The 20,897-nt window shown below is 39.0% G+C and overlaps 1 protein-coding gene across 1 annotated transcript in view; it reads right to left on the bottom strand.

Moving 5' to 3' along the window:
* EBAG9 (estrogen receptor binding site associated antigen 9) overlaps nt 1-20,897 on the bottom strand; it is a 1,013,262-nt gene that overhangs the window by 591,617 nt on the left and 400,748 nt on the right. The window lies entirely within an intron of this gene.

The raw sequence follows: 20,897 nt of genomic DNA on the forward strand, positions 1-20,897 counted from the left end.
GCAGCCCCAGTCAGTGGCTTATAGATAAAACTCCCATCTTCCTAGGGGAGCACCTGGGGGAAGGGGCGGCTGTGGGCATAGCTGCAGCAGACTTAAACATTCCGGCCTGCCAGCTCTGAAGAGAGCAGAAGATCTCCCAGCACAGTGCTCAAGCTCTGCTAAGGGACAGACTACCTCCTCAAGTGGGTCCCTGACCCCTGTGCCTCCTGATGGGGAGACACCTCCCAGCAGGGGTCGACAGACACCTCATACAGGAGAGCTCCAGCTGGCATCTGGTGGGTGCCCCCTCTGGCACAAAGCTTCCAGAGGAAGGAGCAGGGAGCAATCTTTGCTGTTCTGCAGCCTCCACTGGTGATACCCAGGAAAACAGGGTCTGGAGTGGACCTCCAGCAAACTGCAGCAGACCTGCAGAAGAGGGGTCTGTTAAAAGGAAAACTTAAAACAGAAAGCAATAGCATCAATATTAACAAAAAGGATGACCATGCAAAAATTCCATCTGAAGGTCACCAATAGCAAAGACCAAAGGTAGATAAATCTGCAAAGATGAGAAAAAAACAGTGCAAAAATGCTGAAAATTCCAAAAACCAGAATGCCTCTTCTCCTCCAAAGGATCACAACTCCTCACCAGCAAGGGAACAAAACTGGATGGAGAACGAATTTGATGAATTGACAGAAGTGGACTTCAGAAGGTAGATAATAGCAGGCCGGGCACGGTGGCTCAAGCCTGTAATCCCAGCACTTTGGGAGGCCGAGGCGGGCGGATCACAAGGTCAGGAGATCGAGACCACAGTGAAACCACGTCTCTACTAAAAATACAAAAAATTAGCCGGGCGCGGTGGCGGGCGCCTGTAGTCCCAGCTACTCAGGAGCCTGAGGCAGGAGAATGGCGGGAACCCGGGAGGCGGAGCTTGCAGTGAGCCGAGATCGCGCCACTGCACTCCAGCCTGGGCAACAGCATGAGACTCCGTCTCAAAAAAAAAAAAAAAAAAGAAGGTAGATAATAGCAAACTCCTCCAAGCTAGAGGAGCATGTTCTTACCCAATGCAAGGAAACTAAGAACCCTGAAAAAAGGATAGAGGAATTGCTAACTAGAATATTCAGTTTAGAGAAGAACATAAATGACCTGATGGAGCTGAAAAACACAGCAGAAGAACTTTGTGATGCCTACACAAGTATCAATAGCTGAATTGATCAAATGGAAGAAAGGATATCAGAGATTGAAGATCAACGTAATGAAATAAAGCATGAAGACAAGATTAGAGAAAAAAATAATGAAATGGAACAAATAAAGCATCCAAGAAATATGGGACTATGTGAAAAGACCAAACCTAAGTTTGATTGCTGTACCAGAAAGTGACAAGGAGAATGGAACCAAGCTGGAAAACACATTTCAGGATATTATCCAGGAGAACTTCCCCAACCTAGCAAGACAGGCCAACATTCAAATTCAGGAAATAACAGAACAACACAAAGATACTCCCAGAGAAGAACAACCCCAAGACACATAATCGACAGATTCACCAAGGTTGAAATAACGGAAAAAATGTTAAGGACAGTCAGAGAGAAAAGTCGGGTTACCCACAAAGGGAAGCCCATCAGACTAACAGCAGATCTCTTGGCAGAAACTCTACAAGCCAGAAGAGAGTGGGGGCCAATATTCAACATTCTTAAAGAAAATAATTTTCAATCCACAATTTCATATCTAGCCAAACTAAGCTTCATAATTGAAGGAGAAATAAAATCCCTTACAGACAAGAGATGCCTTACAGGAGCTCCTGAAGGAAGCACTAAATATGGAAAGGAAAAACCAGTACCAACCACTACAAAAACAAACCAAAATGTAAAGACCATCAATGCTATGAAGAAACTGCATCGACTAACGGGCAAAATGACCAGCTAGCATCATAATGACAGGATCAAATTTACACATAAAAATATTAACTTTAAATGTAAATTGGCTAAATGCCCCAATTAAAAGGCACAGACTGGCAAATTGGATAAAGAGTCAAGACCCATTGATGTGCTGTATTCAGGAGACCCATCTCATGTGCAAAGACACACACAGGCTCAAAGTAAAGGGATGGAGGAAGGAAGCAAATGGAAAGCAAAAAAAGCAGGGGTTGCAATCCTAGTCTCTGATAAACAGATTTTAAATCAACAAAGATCAAAAGAGACGAAGAAGGGCATTACATAATGGTAAAGGGATCAATGCAACAAGAAGAGCTAACTATCCTAAATATATATGCACCAATACAGGAGCACCCAGATTCATAAAGCAAGTTCTTAGAGACCTACAGAGAGACTTACATTCCCACACAATAATAGTGGCAAACTTTAACACCCCACTGTCATTATTAGAACAACAAAACAGAAGATTAACAAGGATATCCAGGACTTGAACTCAGCTCTGCACCAAGTGGACCTAATAGACATCTACAGAACTCTCCACCCCAAATCAACAGAATATACATTCTTCCCAGCACCACATTGCACTTATTCTAAAATTGACCACATAATTGGAAGCAAAGCACTCCTCAGAAAATGTAAAAGAACAGAAATTACAACAAACAGTCTGTCAGACCACAGTGCAACTAAACTAGAACTCAGGATAAAGAAACTCACTCAAAACTGCACAACTACATGGAAACTGAACAAGCTGCTCCTGAATGACTACTGAGTAAATAACAGTGAGAACAAAGACACAATGTACCAGAATCTCTGGGACACAGAGAAAGCAGTGTTGTTTAGAGGGAAATTTATAGTACTAAATACCCACAGAAGAAAGCAGGAAGGATCTAAAATTGACACCCTAACATCACAATTAAAAGAACTAGGGAAACAAGAGCAAACTAATACAAAAGCTAGCAGAGACAAGAAATAACTAATAACAAAGCAGTACTGAAGGAGACAGAGACATGAAAAACCCTTCAAAAAAATCAGTGAATTGGTTTTTTGAAAAGATTAACAAAATAGATAGACCCCCCTAGCCAGACTAATAAGGAAGGAAAGAGAGAAGAATCAAATAGACACAATAAAAAATGATAAATTGGAGCTCACCACTGATCCCACAGAAATACAAACCACCATCAGAGAATACTATAAACACCTCTATGCAAATAAACTAGATAATCTAGAAGAAATGGATAAATTCCTGGACACACACATCCTCCCAAGACTAAACCAGGAAGAGTCCAATCCCTGAATAGATGAGTTCTGAAACTGAGGCAGGAATTAATAGACTACCAACCAAAAAAAAGCCCAGGATTAGAAGGATTCACAGCCTAATTCTACCAGAGGTATAAAGAGGGGCTGGTGCCATTCCTTCTGAAACTATTCCAAACAATAGAAAAAAGGGACTCCTGCCTACTCATTTTATGAAGCCAGCATCATCCTGACACCAAAACCTGACAGAGCCCCAACAAAAAAAAGAAAATTTCAGGCCAATATTCCTGGTGAACATTGATGTGAAAATCCTCAAAAAAATATTGGCAAACCGAATCCAGCAGCACATTAAAAAGCTTATCCACCATGACAAAATCAGATTCATCCCTGGGATGCAAGACTGCTTCAACATACACAAATCAATAAATATAATCCATCACATAAAGAGAACCAATGACAAAAACCGCATGATTATCTCAATAGATGCAGAAAAGGACTTAGATAAAATTCAACATACCTTCATGCTAAAAACACTCAACAAACTAGGTATTGATGGAACACATCTCAAAATAATAAGAGCTATTTATGACAAACCCACAGCCAATATCATACTGAATGGGCAAAAGCTGGAAGCATTCCCTTTGAAAACCAGCACAAGACAAGGATGCCCTCTCTCACCACTCCTATTCAACATAGTATTGGAAGTTCTGGCCAGGGCAATCAGGTGACAGAAAGAAATAAAGCATATTCGAATAGGAAGAGAGGAAGTCCAATTATCTCTGTTTGCAGATGATATGATTGTATATTTAGAAAACCCCATCGTCTCAGGCCCAAATCTTCTTAAGCTGATAAGCAATTTCATCAAAGTCTCAGGATACGCAATTGCTACAAAGAGAATAAAATACCTAGGAACACAACTTGCAAGGGATGTGAAGGACCTCTTCAAGGAGAACTACAAACCACTGCTCAAGGAAATAAGACAGGACACAAACAAATGGAAAAACATTCCATGCTCATGAATAGAAAGAATCAATATCGTGAAAATGGCCATACTGCCCAAAGTAATTTATAGATTCAATGCTATTCCAATCAAGCTACCTTTGACTGTCTTCACAGAATTAGAAAAAACTACTTTAAATTTCACATGGAACCAAAAAGGCCATATAGCTAAGACAATCCTAAGCAAAAAGAACAAAGCTGGAGGCATCACACTACTTGACTTCAAGCTATACTACAAGGCTACAATAACCAAAACAGCATGGTACTGGTACCAAAACAGATATACAGACCACTGGAACAAAACAGAGACCTCAGAAATAACACCACACATCTACAACCATCTGATATTTGACAAACCTGACAAAAACAAGCAATGAGGAATGGATTCCCTATTTAATAAATAGTGTTGGGAAAACTGGCTAGCCATATGCAAAAAAACTGAAATTGGATCCCTTCCTTATACCTTATACAAAAATTAATGCAAGACAGATTAAAGATTTAGATGTTAAGACCTAAAACCATAAAAACCCTAGAAGAAAACCTAGGCAATACCATTCAGGACATAGGCATAGGCAAAGACTTCATGACTAAAACACAAAAAACAATTGCAACAAAAGCCAAAATTGACAAATGGGATCTAATTAAACTAAAGAGCTTCTGCACAGCTAAAGAATCTATCATCAGAGTGAACAGGCAACCTACAGAATGGGAGAAAAATTTTGCAATGTATCCATCTGACAAAGTGCTAATATCCAGAATCTACAAAGAACTTAAACAGACGTACAAGAAAAAAAAAAACCCATCAAAAAGTGGGCAAAGGATATGAACAGACACTTTTCGAAAGAAGACATTTATGCAGCCATCAAACATACGAAAAAAAGCTCATCATCACTGGTCATTAGAGAAATGCAAATCCAAACCACAATGAGATACCATCTCATGCCAGTTAGAATTGTGCTCATTAAAAAGTTAGGAAAAAACAGATATTGGAGAGAATGTGGAAAATCAGGAACAGTTTTACACTGTTGGTGGGAGTGTAAATTAGTTCAACCATTGTGGAAGACAGTGTGGTGATTCCTCAAGGATGTAGAACCAGAAATAGCATTTGACCCTGCAATCCCATTAGTGAGTATATACCCAAAAGATTATAAATCATTCTACTACAAAGACACATGCACACATATGTTTATTGCAGCACTATTCACAATAGCAAAGACTTGGAACCAATCCAAATGCCCATCAATGATAGACTGGATAAGGAAAATGTAACACATATACATAATGGAATACTATGCAGCCATAAAAAAGAATGAGTTCACGTCCTTTGCATGGACATGGATGAAGCTGGAAACCATCATTCTCAGCAAACTAACACAGGAACAGAAAACCAAACACCGAATGTTCTCACTAATAAGTGGGAACTGAACAATGAGAACATATGGGCACAGGGAGGGGAACATCACACACCAGGGCCTGTTGGCAGGTGGGGGGCAAGGGGAGGGATAGCATTAGGACAAATACCTAACTAAAGTAGATGACGGGTTGATGGGTGCAGCAAACCACCATGGCACACGTATACCTAGGTAACAAACCTGCGCATGTATCCCAGGACTTAAAGTATCATGAAAAATAAAATAAAAATAAATAAAATTTTCTCTGGACACATGCTTCTCTTCTGACATTATAGGCTCTGAAGAAAGAACCACAGGGGTCATACAAACCTGGGGAGTGTTGCTCAGGCAGTTCCTCCCTACTCAAGGTTGTGCCGTCACTGCATTATTAATCAAAGCTTGTTCAATCAACACTCTCTCCTGCCAACCTGATCAACACAATCTCATACTTATTAACTGTGCTTAAAAGAAAAAGGTTTCTTTGCTTTCTTGGGTCTACCCCTAATTCTCTGCACACAATCAAAGCCATCTTATTTCAATCATGTTTCGATCAACAGCTATGCCTTTGATAGATGTTTCCTTAATATATTCTAATTCATTTTATGTCTTATTTTTCCTCTGCACAGCATTGGTTTTTTTTCATCTGCACAGCATTTCTTTGAGAAACTACCATCTCCTTTTCTCAGTCCCTGTGGTTCCACTCGGGTTGATAACAACTTCAGCAGTGAGGGTTAAAAATGACCCAGGCTTGGTCCATCAGGTCATCAACTTTCTTTTAGCCAGAGTGATTGGTTTAAACGTGGATATAGGACAAAAGTAGGCCAAATTTTTAAATCCAGCAGACAAGACAAAAATATCATTAACTTTACTTTAGAAGCAATCTAAGAAATTGAGTAAGTATTGCTAGCGCCAAAGAAATACCGTTTTTCCTTTCAATATTTTTAGCAATTATGCATATTTGTTTAATTAAATGCAGAAATCACTATACCTTCTATATATAGCATTTTGTGTTGGATTTTAAATATGTGCCACAATTAAGGACTGTCACCCTGCTCAACAGCACTTCTATATCTTTTCTTTCAGCTATTACCTGTATGTGAGATGTTCCTGACTGTAACCACAGTGTCATGTTATTTTAAAGAAAAAGATAAAAAAATTAGAGCCAAAGAATGTTTCAGATCTGTTGGAGGTTCATGAGACCTTGCTCTGTTGGTGTTTCAGTCTATGGTTATATATTACTAATGTGAGCATGTGAATATATACCTGAATATATACCACAGGAATCTTCCACCAAAATATCCATGCATATTCTGGATTTGATTACTTATCATATGATTTTAGGGGTGTGGTAAAATCTGTTTTGCTCAAATGTATATCTCCTTTGCTAACTGCCTCAGTAGCTAATATTCCAGCAAGAGACGGTCATGGCAGTGGGTTGGAAGGTTCTGTTTTCTGCTGTCTCCTAGGAAACATGCACATACCAGCTGTAGTGAATGAATTCCCTAATCAACCGTCAATACCTTGTTTTCGATTAGTAGCTAAGATTATTTTTCTACAGGTGTAGAAATAAGAGAACATATTTTTTAGGTGAGGTCAAGAGACAGGTATGTTTTGAAAATGAGAGAGGGCCAGTTTTATTTCAAGTCGAATAATGATGTGCTGAGGAATTCAAGACAGAACATCTTTACAGGAAGCTGTGGGGGAGGAGAAGGATTGAAATTGGATTTTGGAGACTTGGCTTTAAATTCTTGATATGACCTGCCATGTACTCAATGTATGACCTTGGAAATGTACTTAACATTACTGAACTTCATTTTCCTAATTGTATAAAGTGTAAATAACTATGTGTTCACCAGAATTATGCTGTGAGGGTGAAGTGGGGACAAATTATGTGAATGTATGTGGCGTGTATAAGCATCTAAGGAATTCCCCCGGGGAAAAAAGAAAACAAAATGGTATGTTAGAAAAAGTAAGGGTTATGGAGCTACCTAAATCAGGGTTTGTATCCATCACCTATGAGCTGTATGACCTTGCATCTGTGCCTCAGTTTCCACATTTGACTAGTGAAAATATAGTCCTTACCGTAAAGAGTTATTTTGGAGGTGAAATACGATGACATGCATAAAACACCTGACACAGTGTCTGCTTGATGGTATGACACCCATTGAAGTTGAATCAATTTGAATTTCACTGGAAAGCTGGAGCCCAAGTGGCTTTTCTAAAAATCTCAATGTATTAAATTTCAAATATGTCTTCCAATAACACTATTATAGTGAAATTGTTAGGAAGCAATCAGCCTTGTGTCTGTGCCTGTGACCCCTGACATTAATCAGCACATGCTTAAATCTACTAAATTCAGTTTAGTTGGTTGCCATGCAACCTGCTTTACACAGGCTATAATCCAAGACAAATGTTCCATTTTGTGTTTTTGCTTCCTTGTTTTTGTTTAATCTTTTGAAATATAATGGTAAGACACACCAGGTTGAAGTCACTTTTTTAAAAAGAATATTCCTTGATTTCTATTTAAAGTAGCTCCAGGTTGACACATCGACTTGTACGTTCATTTGGAATTCCAAGCACATCTGCCCACATAAGCAATATTAGCCATGTTGATTAGGTCTCCAGGACACTCAAAAGGGAAAAAGGTAAAATCAATACAACTCACAAAGTCCCTGAACTGTAGGATTAATAGTACTACTCTGAGGTCTGCATTCTGGAGAGAAAGCACCATGACCCTTGGGGGCAGAATCAGCTAAGAAAAATTGTTAAAACAGTTCAAGTTTAAATTTGGCCCTTTGACATTTTCCACTCAGCACTTCTCAACTACTGCTAATCTTTCTTTTCCCAGGCCTCACATACTGCTTTTTAATAAAACACTCCATATCATTCTATTAAGTTTTCCTCTTCTCCCTGTCTCTCCCAGGAAAGCCGTTATGCTTTACCATGACCATGACTCACCATTCCTTCACCTCCAAGTCAAACTCTTGTTTCCTCAGTGCCACTCTTCTCAACTAGGGATAAACAAGATGGTTGAATTAATTGGTAGCAAAGTGAATTATCTATGATTTTACCAGCTAACAGTTTTTCACTTCTGCAAAAAACTATTATCCTCCCAAATTGACACCCAGTAGGTGGAATTTCAGGACACATAACAGGTAAAGTTAAAGCAAAAGACAACCTATTGTCTGTGTGTGCATGGCTGCTGCCTGTCATTCGGGTTCAAGGCTGTGGAGGTGGGATTAGGAGGTATGAGTAGGGGATTAAATCTATCTGTTCTCCTAGTCAAGCCTTGAGCCCAAGTGCCAAGTATCTTCAGATGAGGGGGTAGATTCATTTTTCTAATTTGTATAAAGATGTGGCAATGGCTACCAATGATCCCCGGGGCAGGCGAGCTAATTTTGGGCAAAGGACACTGAAGAGAGGCCAGCTCTACATAAAAGATCACAGCTTGGGCATGCCATTTTTGCTTTATCCAGCTAATTTCAGTCTATGGTTACTGATTTATAAAATTGTTAAATGTTTGTATTCATTTTCTCTTCTAGAACGGATTTTTGGCAGAATAGCAGTAGGAGGCAACATATTGAGGATCATACATGGGTCTATTGTAGGTCAGAGTCTATCAATGCTGAGAACGTCGTTTTTTGGTTTGTTTGGTTGGTTTTTTTTTTCTTTTTGGTGACTGGGGAGCATTCTCATGGAACATCCATTTTCTGCTGGTTGTTGATGCCTGAAGATACTTCCCAAACTCCTTGGACAGGTTTACATGGCTATTTAGAAATTTCCCTGCATTTATCTCTTCTGACTTGTCTTCCTCTGTGTCTGTCACTCTCTTCCTCTTTTCTCTAGCCATAGTGAGCTTCTTTCAGTTTCCCCCAAAAGCCAGGCTTTCTCTTACCTCTAGAGCCTAGACTTTTGCATGCTCCTCTCTTTATTGCACTCCTTTTCCCACATTACTGCATATGGCTAATTCCTCTTTAATTCTTGAATTAAATATCGCTCTTTCCAGGCTCTTCATTTTTTAACTCCACTCAGCAAAGACTAGGTTAGACCACCTGCAAGGAATCCTATACCTTTTCTACTTTTTATTGTAATTACTTGTTTTCCTTGAAACACTGGAAGCTCTTTGCAGGAGAGGCCCTGTCTGTCTTACTCAAGGCTGTATCTCCAGCACCATGCACATTGGAAGTGCTCAATGAATGTCTGCTGAATGATTATTCTTGTCATACATATTGTACCTTTAGATCTACAGGTCTGTGGAGGAACAAAATCACCATCTGGATTTGAGGCAGTGTACCTTGTAAAGATTAGAAATGCTCTGACCTGGTTGTATTAGTGAAAGGAATGCTGTGCATGCCTCAAATAATTCAGTCAGTAAGTCCTGTATCTCCAAAATCATCTAATATAAAAAATATGTGAAAGAGGAAGAGATGAATAAAGGCTAACTTGGAAGTAGCAATTAACTTGAGTAGGAAAAGGGAAATGTGTTAGCCGGGCATGGTGGCGCATGCCTATAATCCCAGCTACTCAGGAGGCTGAGGCAGGAGAATCACTTGAGCCTGGAAGGTGGAGGTTGCAGTGAGCCGAGATCACACCACTGCACTCCAGCCTGGGCAACAGAGCGAGACTCTGTCTCAAATAAAAAAAGAAAAGAAAAGAAAGAAGTGTATAAGTCACTTAAGAGGTTTTGGAGGTATTGAGGTTGGTTGGGAGAACATACTCCCACAGTGCTGGTGTTTTCGGTCTGGATCCAACATGGGAATGAACTGTTGCCATGATTCTACTCTTATCTCTCTTTCACTTTTTTCTTTTGCTCCTCTGCTTACAAATACTTGGAGATAGCAAAATGGCATCTACCTAAAAGGCAGAAAGCCAGCTGTACCATTCAAAGAAAGTATGAATGCATTTATCCTAATATGAAGTCAGCAATTCAAATGAATATATTTATAAAATAAAAGGATTATGCATATATCTAAATGTCTAATCTGTCTACCTTTTAATCCATATTCTTCTCTCCACCAAACACACAGGCCAGGATCACAGCATTAAACTTTGTGCCTTTGTAATTTCACTCAGGGAGGAAAAGTTATTCTATTTAATTCACTTGTTTCCTTACCCCAAGAAGAGAGAAAATTGCTAATATAGCTAGTTTGGATTGTAAAGAATGGACTGTCCCCCAAGGTTCAGCAAGAAACTTTGACCTTTCACTTACAACTGAAGACTCAGCTTTAGGAAAGGGCTGGAAATTTGTCAGGCAGCACAAGACAGCTGGTATACATTCTAGCATGGGCTGTTCCTCCAACCTGTAACTCAGACCATGATTATGTGCCTCTCCAGCAGTTGAGTCCCACTGGTGTTTTGTATAGAGCAGTTACAGGGTAATTCTGTGTCTACCTGTGGATGCTTTCACACCAGCACTCATTTTCCTAGGGCTGGAAGGCAGAGGAGGATTTTCTCTCAATCTTTAGGCAACTCCTGACAGAAGAAATAGAATGAAAACAAACCACTACCTGTTTTGTGTGGAGACACCAGTTTCAAAGCAGAGCTATTTTAAAACAAAGAAACAGATGGAGGATTTAAAAGAAAATGAATCTTGCGTTTGCTGTTTGGGAAAGCACTTACTGGGTAATTGCTAGGCTCTGAGTGATTTAAGGTGGAAAATGGGATGCAGATTTAATGAGATCCAGCCTAGGGCACCATTTGTGGAAGCCCAGAATGGCAATAGCAGAGAGTTATTTCATGCTTTCTGATGGCTCCTGCTTGGTCTCTGTGGAATGATAAGAATTTTCTAAGTACAGTGTTGTGGGATGTCTCTCCATTCCATAAAAATGTTTTCTGGTGACATCAATTTGTGCAGGTACACAGGCAAATCAATGGTAGCAGCCTGCTGTCCTTCCAGGACTAGAGGCCAGTCTGTTCCATCCCAAAGAGGTTGACTAATACGGCTTTAACAATCTCCACACTTGATGATAGACAGTTTTCTTTCTGGCTATAGGCTCCGACCTCCCTGTTCTTAGAGCATTGACTTAAGAAAACTAGCAATTGTAAATTCTTTCTCCACCCCTTTGAAATATATGTAAATCTTTTCCCAGTCTCTTGTAAATTTTACAACCCAGGCATGTCTTTCTCCAAGAGCTGAGAACCATCTCTTTGAAATGTAAATACTGAAGGAGAGAGCAATCCTAATTCCTTGTCTCTATGGCAGAGTAAGGGCCTAACTTCAGTGGGTGCCAATTAGCAAACACAGGTGGCCTAACTGCAGAGAGAAACTTTCACAAACCCAGGAATAACCAGCCATGCTGGACACATCCCACTGATCAGCCTCTCCCTACTGTTCTTCAGTACTTTTCCACTAGTTCACCCCAAGGCTTAAAAAATACTCCCACCATTTGTCTCCACATAATTGAATTCAGCCTTTTACCTTTGTTGCAATAGTCTTCAAAAGAATCTTCCTGGTCTGCTTAACTTTGGTGCAATTTTACTTTGATAAGGCCTAATGCAAAAAGCGATGGTAAAGACCTTGAGAGTTGTTTATCAAACTAGGGACATTCAATTACTAGGGTTGCCATAACAAAACACCATAGACTGAGTGGCTGAAACCACAGAATATATTTTCTCACAGTTCTGGAGCCTCAAAGCCCAGGATCAAGATGGTGGAATGTTTGTTTTTTCCTGAGGCCTCTCTCCTTGTCTTTAGGTGGCTGTGTTTTCACTGCATCCTTACATCGTCTTTCCTCTGTGTGCATGCCTGGTGACTCTCTGTGTGTCCAAGTTTCCTCCTTGTATAAGGAGATGATTCCACTTTGATTAAGGCCAGCCTTAATGACCTCCTTTTTACTTAATCACCCTTTTAAATATCCTGTCTCCAAATACAGTCACATTCGGACTGGAAGTTCAGGCTTCAACATACGTATTGTTCGCAGGTGTAATTCAGCTCATTAACACTGACTTTCTATTTGTGTCGCTGCTGTCTCTACCATGCCTTTCTTAGAGGAAACTTTACTTTCCAAAGCTTCCAATCCAACCATTTTCTGAAAACTTTGCATTTCTAAAGAACAATGCATATCTTACTCATTTCTTACCCTCAGTACCAAAAATAGTAGTAGGTGAATACTCAATGCTTGAAGAATTAGTTGGACATATGGATAAGGTTTGGGGGAAGGGGGAGGATGGGGTTACTTAGCAGGGATTATGGTTTTGAAAGATTAAGATATTCATTACACAAGTTTAACTTTTGCTCCATTACAACAACACATCATCTTGAGGTGCAAATCAGTATATATCTTTTTTTTTAATCACTAATTGTGATGGAACTTACATAGTTATATTAATTTTTCATCGCAAGTGTTAAACAAATACCATTTAATATAGATAACAATTTTGGTTATTCTATTTTTGCATTTCTTTTTTAATAGGCCAGCATTCACACACACACACACACGCAAATCAAACTTTAAAATACTCTGTCTAATGCCACTCAAACAACTCTTTCAAAGTGTTTCAGAATTCTAGAGGCTTCAAGATGGCTGACTAGAGGCATGAGACACTCCCTCCCCCACAAAGAAGAACCAAAATAGTGAGTAGATGATCCACAGTTCAAATAGAGCATCCGAGACAGAATGCTGGAATTGAGCAAAGTACTGACAGGAAACAACACCTGAGACACAGAAGGAGTGAGAAGCAGGCAAATAGCCCAGCCAGGATCAGCCAGGAGCCTGGAGAGGCTCCCCTGTTCCAGGAAAGGGAAAGTGAGAAATCCCCAGTAGTTCACATTCCCACCGTGGACTCCTGGAATCCTAGCCATGGGATAGTCCTTTGACCCTGGCAACCCTGAGACTAATAGAAGGAGCTGCCTGTAGGTACCATGCAATAGCATTGCTGCAGAAAGGGAGCTGACACTGTATCCCACACACCCTGGAGACCCAAGCAGCAGCAACATGACACCATTTTGAGAGTGTACCCTCCAACAGACTGCATCCTGGCCCCGGGCTCAATCCACATCCTGGGAACCCCACTGACATCCCTCCATGTCCACCAAGAAGGCTGTGTGTCATGACACTGGTTGGACCTACCCAGCAGAGCAGTGGCATGACCCCCAACACAATGTCCTGCACCCAGGGCAAAGGGCAGTTCAGCACACTGAGGATGCTGCCCCCAGGACAAAGGGAGGCAAAGAGCACTCCCCAGAGCTGGAAACCTACCTGCCTGCCAATGACGACTGCCAATGACAACAACCCCACCCTTAGCAGTAGGAGGCCACAGTGCACCTGCATGCTCCCTGATACCCACCGCCACCACCACCACCACCACTGCTACCAGGGGTCAAAGAGCACACTCTTCAGAGCCTGAGAGCCGCCTGTCTGGGGCATCCACCACAAACCACTGCCTCCCCTGCCACACTCCTCCAGCAGCAGGACCCCCTTGCACATGCATGCACCCTGAAGAAAGGTTCTTCCTTTCTTTGTTGTAGCCGCCCCCTGAGCAATAAATGTGATACATCACATCAGTTCAATGAAGGACAAAAACCCTGTGATCATCTCAACAGACATAGAAAAGAATTTGATAAAATCAGCATCTCTTCATGATAAAAACTCTCAATGAACTAGGCATAGAAGAAAAGTATCTCCACATAATAAAGGCCAAATGTGACAAACACACAGCTAACATTATAATAAATGAGGAAAAGCTGAAAAGCCTTTCTTCCAAGAAATGGAACTTGATAAGAACGCCTACTTTCATGACTCTTCTGCTACGTAGAACTAGAACTGCTAGCCAGAGCAATCAGGCAAGGGAAGGAAATAAAATGCATCCAAATTGGAAAAGAGGACGTCAACTTGTCTCTCTTTGAAGATGACATAATTTTATATTTAGAAAAACCTACAGCCTCAATCAAAAAACTCTTAGATCTGATAAATGTAGTAAAGTTGTAGGATACAAAATTAATACACAGAAATCAGGACTGTTTTTATATACTAATAGCAAACTTGCTGAGAAAGAAATCAAGAAAGCAATCCCATTTACAATAATTGCAAAAAAAAAAAAAAAAAAAAAAAGAAAGAAAGAAAAAAACCCACCTAGAAACAAAGAGCTGAAAAAACTCTACAAGGAAAACTAGAAACACTGGTGAAAGAAATTGAAGAGGACAAAAACAAATGAAAAGATATCCCATGCTCATAAATTAAAGAACTAATATTATTAAAATGACCATACTACCCAATCTACAGATTCAATCCCATCAAAATACTAATGACATTTTTCCCAGAAATGGAAAAAATACATCTAAAATTTGTATGTAACAAACAAAGAGCCTTACTAGACAAAACAATCACGAGCAAAAAGAACAAAGCTGGAGGTATCATACTATCTGATTTTAAAATATATTACAAGGCTATAGTAACCAACACAGCATGATATTGTTATAGAAACACACACATAGACTGATGGAACGGAATAGAAAATCCAGAAATAAAACCCCATGTTTATAGCCACCTTATCTTCCACAAAGCTGTCAAGAACATACAATGGGCAGAGAATACTATCTTCAATAAACAGTGCTGGGAAAACTGGATAACCGTATGCAGAAGAATGAAACTGCACCGCTCTCTCTCACCATATACAACATCAACTCATGATGAATTAAAGACTTTAACATAAGACCTGAAACTATGTAACTATCAAGGGAAAAAACAGGGAAAACCCTCTAAAACATTGGTCTAGGAAAAGACTATGGCTAAGACCCCGAAAGCACAGTCTACAAAAACAATAAATAGACAAAAGGGACAATATTAAACCAAAAATCTTCTGCACAGTAAAGGAAACAATAATTTATCAACAGTGCGAAGAGACAGCCTATGAAATAGGAGAAAGTATTTGCAAACTATTCACGCCATGAGGGACTAATATCCAGAATATACAAATAACCCAACAGAAAAAAAATAACAAATAATCTCATTTAAAAATAAGGAAAGGATATAAATAGACATTTATCAAAAGAAGACACACAAATTGCCAACAGGTATATTTAAAAAGTTCAATATCACTAATCCTCAGAGAAATGCAAATCAAAACCACAACAAGATATTATCTTACAGAAGTTAGAATGGCTATTGCTAAAAAGAAAAAGAAAAAAAAACAGATGCTGGAAAAGATGCATAAAAAGGGAACTCATTACTGTTTGTAGGAATGTAAATTATTACAGCCATTATGCAAGACAGTATGGAGATGTCTCAGAAAACTAAAAACTACCATACAATCCAGCAATTCCACTACTGGGTATTTATCCAAAGGAAAATCATTATATCAAAGGAGACCTGCACCCCTGACTTTTATTGCAGCACTATTCACTATAACAAGGAAAAGGAATCAACCTAAGTGTCCATCAACAGATAAACAGATTTAAAATGTGGCATATATACACAATGAAATACTATTCAGTCATAATAAAGCATGGAATCTTGTTATTTGCAGCAACAAGGTTAGAACTGGAGGTCATCATGGTAAGTGAAATAAGCCAGATACAGAAAGACAAATATCACATGTTCTCACCATATGTGGGAGATTTTTTTAAAAGTTCATCTCCTAGAAGTAGAGAGTAGAATGATAGTTAACAGAAGCTGGGAAGGGTGTAGGGGAGGCAGAGGGGGTGAAGAGAGGTTGTTTAATGGATACAGTTAAATGGAAGGAATATATTCTAATGTTTGATAACAGACTAGGGTGACTATAGTTAACAACAATGTATTGTGTGTTTCAAAGTAGCTAGAAGAGAGGATTAGATACACTCTCAACACATAGAAATGATAAATGCCCCAGGTGATGGATACTCTAAGTACTCTGACTTGATCTACACATTTGTTCATGTAACAAATATCACTTGTACTTCATAACTATCTGAAAATAGTATGTATCAATACAAAATACAAAAAAGAAAGTGTTTCAAAAGACAGAAACGTAAAGCTGAGAGATTTATTTTAGAAGTCTATATAAAACCCACTGTATTACCTCAGATCAAGTTGTACTTTATATTAGAAAAACCCAGAAATTGTAAAATCTGAATAACATTATACCTTATACATATATATAATACACATATAACATCATACATACATTATAACGAAGTATTTTCTTGTGTGAGATGTTCAATGTGCTTCGACAAATTCATTTGATTACTAATTTAAAATATTGATAAAAAGATTGTGAGCCAATATTTCTCATTAATAACCTACTGCCTGTTATAAATGTATTTGTGTTCTCTGAAATCAAATTTTAAAAACAAGCAGAGGCTTTTATGAATTGACACTGAAACCTCTTTTCGGAATGAGAAAGTTGTCCTTGAGGAACCTGAGGTTAAAAGCCAAGTTTTCTATTGCCAAGCTATTGGGTTCATGAATAAGGAAGGAAATGTGTATTTAGCTATTTGCATGGAACTTTTGTTATCTCAGTAAATTACTGAAAAATATGTATAAAGAGATAACTGCTTTCCTGTTTGACTTTATATTTACTATGTGCAATTTAAGTATGTATTATTGTGGTTTTTGTTTTCTAACTTTCCCTAAGATACATTTTTAGTCTTAATGAAAGTAATTTTATAGATTTATTTTTCCTAAACCCTACAACTTTGTCCACACATACTCAATACCTATCTAAGTTCCCTGACTGCAGTATTTACTGTACTGACTCTGCATATTCATAGCATTCAAGTCCCCAGGCCTCTACTCTTAACCTCTTAAGTGGTTTTTCTAGGGTGCTTCATTACTTCCAAAGCACTCTCAAATTCTAAACAGTCATAGGGTTTTCCTTCCCTTATTCTTTTTAGTTTTTCATCTCACCCTTTCCTCCTTCTCCACACTCCACTTTTGGTGGAAATTGTTCACTTAAATATCCCCCAACACTCCCAGTATGATAAACAGTTCACAGTTGCCTAGTGTATTAGTCTGTTCTCACGTTGCTAATAAAGACATATCTGAGACTGGGTAATTCATAAAGGAAAGAGATTTAATTGACTCACAGTTCAGCATGGCTGGGGAGTCCTCAGGAAACTTAAAATCATGGCGGAAGGGGAAGCAAATATGTCCTCTTCACATGGCAGCAGGAAGGATAAGTGCCAAGCAAAAAAGGGGAAAAGCCCCTTATAAAACCATCAGAGTTCATGGGAACTCATTCACTATCATAAGAACAGCAGCATGGGGGTAACTGCCCCCATGATTCAGTTACCTCCCACTGGGTTCCTCCCATGACATGTGGAGATTATGGGCGCTACAATTTAAGATGAAATTTTAGTGGGCACACAGACAAACCATATCACCTACTATCTACTATGTGCCAGGAACTGAGTGCAGTGCATGGATAATTCATTTTCTTTTCACAACAATCCTATGAGGTCATTGCTATTGATCATTATCCACATTTTAAAGAAGCACAGAGAGGTTAAGTTACTTTCTCAAGAACACACTAATTAGTGGTAAAGCCAGGATTTGAGTCCAGGTAGACAGGCTTCAGAATCTGTGACTAGTATACAAATAATGGATTATTCAATACAATATGAGTGGAAGTGATGTATAATAACTCCACAGAAACATCTAGCAAATCTCCATGCTTTTTCTTTCCCTTGGTCTGTTCTCTGAATTAAGACTATCCAGGAGAAGAATGCATAGTTCCAAGACTTGTATTAAATTGTGACATGAGTGAGATTTTGGGGCTGGGAGATGCTGAAAATAAAAAAAAAAAAATACCTTTAGCATCCCAGTTTAAGGGTAGAACAGCTTGTTTAATATTCATTCATGTAAAGACGCTGGATTTAAAATCATATGGTGGCAAATGATAATAGGAAAATTTGGATGCCAGGCGACACCCATTTACCAAAAAAAAAAAAAAAAAAGTTTAAAGACGTTTTTACTCACATTTTAATTGTGTCAAAATAACAGATCAGATTCTTGAAATAGACTTTCCTTAAGGTCAATTCAGGCAAGTGCACTGAGCACTAGCAGCCTCCCTCTTTCAAAGACACAAAGGAAGTTTCAAGAGGTGATTCAGAGTGAGAACTGGAGCTGTGGTAAGTTGAATTGTCTGCAATGCTGAATAACTTATAACCATAAACCCAGTGAAATGCAAATAAGAAAGAGCAAACGCAGGGAGATTACGATGGAAGTGTTATTACCATGTGATGTATGGATTTAGCTTCTAACAAAGTCCTTCAGCACTTCCATGGCTATACAAATAATATTTTATAAATTTATTTTAAAAATTTCTTAGACATATAGAGACCTTTGTAGCTTTACATAAATGCCTATATATGATTGTTGCATATATTATCATTTTTTGCTGTTTATTTGGTTTTTTCTCAGGACCAGCATTTCTCTTTACTTCTTCATCCCTATTATTTCTGCTATCCTACCCAAAGTCTTATCCTTCCATTTTTATTTGTGCTTTAAAAATAATATGCAAATATATACATATATGTGGGTGTATTTATATGAACATAAAAATAAATGTACACATAAAATATAAACAAATTATGCATAGTCAAATATATGCACATATATTTACAACTATAAATATACATACACATTTGTATGTACATATATATCTTGTGCTGTCAGTTAACTTCTTCCTTCTGTGTTCTCCACACCTTAGTTTGTAGAAATGAAAGGGGGACTTCAAAACTCTGTATCCTGGCGTAATATGTGTCTTAGTCAACTTGAGCTGCTATATTAAAATATTGTATACTGGGTGGCTTATAAACAATTGGAATTTACTTCTCACAGTTCTGGAAGCTGGAGGTCCAGGATCAAGTGCTGGAAGATTTGGTGACTAGTGAGGGCTGCTTTCTGGTTCATAGACAATGGTCTTCTGGCCATGTCCTAACATGGAAGAAAGGGTGAGGGAATGCTGTGGAGAATCTTTTATGAGGGAATCAATTCCATTCATGAGCTCTCAGCCCCCATGACCCAATCATACCCTGTATTAGACCGTTCTCGCATTGCTATAAAGAAATACCTGAGACTGGGTAATTTATAAAGAAAAGAGGTTTAATTGGCTCACAATCTGCAAGCTGTACAGGAAGCATAGCAGCTTCTGCTTCTGGGGAGCCCTCTGGTAGTTTCCAATCATGGCAGAAGGCAAAGGCAGAGTGAGGCACTTCACATGGCCAGGACAGGAGGAAGAGAGAGGTGGAGAAGTGCTACATGCTTTTAAATAACCAGACTTCACGAGAACTCACCATCACGATGACAGCACCAAAGAGGATGACATTAAACCACAAGAAACCACTCCTATGGTTCAATCAATTGCCTCCCACCAGACCGCACCTCCAACATTAGGGATTATAATTGAAAATGAGATTTGGGTGGGGACACAGATCCAAACCATATCATTTCCCAAAAGTCTAATATCTTTATACATTATCTTGGAGGTTAAGATTTTATCATATGAGTTTTGGGGAGGCACACATGTTCAGGTCATTGCCATATACCCACTTCCTCACTTTAACACCCACCTTCAAAGTCTGCCTCTTAGGTCGTCAAGGCTAATCCCATCAACCTCTTTATCTCTGTTTAATTGGTAACCACCAGTAGCTCAAGGACCCCAGGTTTATCCTTCCTGACTTTGCTTCATATGACTTCATATATCCTCTGCAATTCTGTCTCCTCTCAATTCCTCTATGCTCTCTGAGGCTTAAGGTCTATCACTGTTCTCATTTTGAGTCTTCCCTTACCTGTGTATTAGTTTTCTGTGATGGTTGTAACAAATTACTACAAACTTGGTGACCTAAAACAACAGAAATTTATTCTCTAACACTTCTGGAGTCCACAAGACCAAATAAGTATCACTAGGCTGAAATCAAGGTGTCAGCAGGACTATGTCCCCTCTGGAGGCTCTAAGGAAAAACTTAGAAGTGAATTCTTCCCCAGTCGAGCCTTCAGAGTAGGTAAAAGCACCAGCTAAAACCCTGAATACAGTCAGTGAGAGACCCCCAAAGCCAGACCAGATGACCCAGTGATGCCTCATCCAGATTCTCGACCCACAGAAACTGTGAAATAATGTTGTTTCATGCCTCTAAATTTTAAGGTAGTTTGTTATATAGCAAAAAGTAACTAATAAAAGAATAGAGCAGAGTATTTTTAAGACCAGCAAGTGTCTTATATCATACCTGTCCACATCCCAATGGCCAGAATTCAGTTTCATGGCCCCAACCAAACTACTCGGAAAGTTGACAATGTAGTCTTTCTATGTGCTTAGGAAGAGAAAAATAGTATGGTACACACATGTATTGTCATGCTGCAATCTCTTTATTCTCTGTATTGCAGCATTTTTTTCTAGATTTATGTATTTGCATATTTCTATTTATTGTGT

This window comes from Macaca thibetana, chromosome 8 (genome assembly GCF_024542745.1).
Source record: "Macaca thibetana thibetana isolate TM-01 chromosome 8, ASM2454274v1, whole genome shotgun sequence".
Taxonomy (NCBI): domain Eukaryota; kingdom Metazoa; phylum Chordata; class Mammalia; order Primates; family Cercopithecidae; genus Macaca; species Macaca thibetana.